Genomic DNA, 2,228 nt, shown 5'->3' with positions numbered 1-2,228 from the left:
AAATAGTTGCTGGTCAATAAGAATATATGAAACATACACGAAATGAAAAGAAGCATCTTAATTGTGTTCATGGCAATCACGCAAGGATAGTAGAAATTTTAGAACGTCGGCAATGCTTCATGTTACCGCAAGAATTACGATCAACAATGACATTCGTCAAATATGGAATTGCTTGTTTACCAGATACAGTAAATCAACAGCAGCTAAAGAGTTGGTTGAAGGGCATAGGACCGTGGGCACACCAGACTCAGCAGCGTAAAGGAGCAACTTACTTATCATACTAGGGAAAACAGTAGGAGTACCATTTGTAACACAGTTTAATTGCATCATATCACTAGAGGCATTAGATTAACAATAACACTGGTTAGACATGTCCTTAAGGTAACAGTGTGATCGCTTCATTTTACATGCACCCTAACATTAACAACATCAAAAGGTTGGTATAAGGACATGCGAAAATGGACGCATCAACACAATAATGTACCTACAAGGAGGCATAAAGTGGTGATGCCGAGTTTGTTCATGCTCTGTGAGGGCAGCAAATCTAATCCTGGAGACCTTTTACTATGTGAGGGCAGCAAATCTAATCCTAGAGACCTTTTACTATGTGAGGGCAGCAAATCTAATCCTAGAGACCTGTTACTATGTGAGGGCAGCAAATCTAATCCTGGAGACCTTTTACTATGTGAGGGCAGCAATTCTAATCCTGGAGACATTTTACTATGTGAGAGCAACAAATCTAATCCTGGACATACTCTGTTGACTTGTCCACCAGCCGCCACTTTCTATCCTTTTTTCAACCAATAATAGATTTGTTCCTTATCCAGTATGTACTGCGTTTTCCCATTATTTCCCTTTTCAACCAAGAGACCGGTTGGGTATCCGGTCTCTACTACTTTCACCATATTATTTCCTCTTTGAATGAAGTCCTAGATTCATGCTACAACTTTCCACCCTTTCTTCGTTGTTTGAACCAAGTCCTATATTTGAATACATGAAGTAGCTTTACCTTTAATAATACTAAAAATTTAGGTGGCTTTGGAAGAGCTGATGTGAGTAGAAAAAGATGCACATGCAGACACGTGGGGAGCTGGGGCAGTAGATCAAGGCCGCTTTCAAAGAACTTATAACTGAGGGTCGTCGGGATGTCGGCGGAGGCAGGTCGGATCTGCGCACAATACGACAGGGAGGAAGAAGGGTCGGAGGACCTCCTGAGCCGGTGCTGTGTCGGAGAGAACGGCACGGGCAGAGGATCGGGCCCCTCCGGCAGCTGTGAGTCTGTGAGTTTCCTCCCTCGTCGGCAATGACTATGTGAACGATGAACCTAGTCCTCTACACACACCAGCCGAAGGGATCTGGCTGGATCTGTGACCAGCGGTGAGCAGAGAGAAAATCTCGCTACTGCTGTCTTGTTTAGATCTGGAGAGGATGAGAGAATGAAGAGAGCAACCCTAGTAAAGAAAGCACTCAGGCCCCTGCATACATATATAGTGGAGTGATTTTTTCTCTCCAAAACAAGTGTTTCAATTTTTGTACGTGGCATTAAAAAAAAGAAACTCTCTATTTAAGGTGACTAACTGTACGACTCCTACTCCCTCCGTCCGGAAATACTTGTCATCAAAATGAATAAAAGGGGATCTATCTAGATGTATATTAGTTCTAGATACATCCCTTTCTATCCATTTTGATGACAAGTATTTTCGGACGGAGGGAGTACTTACTACTACTCTATACCCCTATATAGTGTGTGAATAACTTTGAAAGTTGGTCGTTGGATGAAGCCAATCCGATGGTACAAAGATGGCAAATTCGAGCACTACTGGTTGTTGGATATCATCTACATTCCACAAAATTCTGTCACATGTAGAATCTAGAAGAATCCATGGTTGAACTTAAGCATAATGCACAAACCTCAAAACACAAGCACTTCTCCTTTGTTCTAGAATCTTCCATATCTTAATCACCCAAACTTTTTTTCAAAATGAATTGTCACTATCTGTTTTTTACTTTATGCTTTACAATGCACAATTCCATGAATCTTAAAATAGATTTTTACAAAACTAATTGATTTTGAACTAGATGAAAACGAGTCCCATCTGACATGAATGCACAGTACTCCTATTCTATCAACACGAGTCCCATCTCTCAACAGCGTTCGTGCTACAGCTAGATCTTCTCCCTCGTTCCTCTCTTCTAATTCTAAACTCAGCCGACGCCCGGTGGGCAGG

The sequence above is a fragment of the Triticum urartu genome, chromosome 1 (assembly GCF_003073215.2).
Source record: "Triticum urartu cultivar G1812 chromosome 1, Tu2.1, whole genome shotgun sequence".
NCBI classification, from domain to species: domain Eukaryota; kingdom Viridiplantae; phylum Streptophyta; class Magnoliopsida; order Poales; family Poaceae; genus Triticum; species Triticum urartu.
This window is presented reverse-complemented; position numbering follows the sequence as displayed.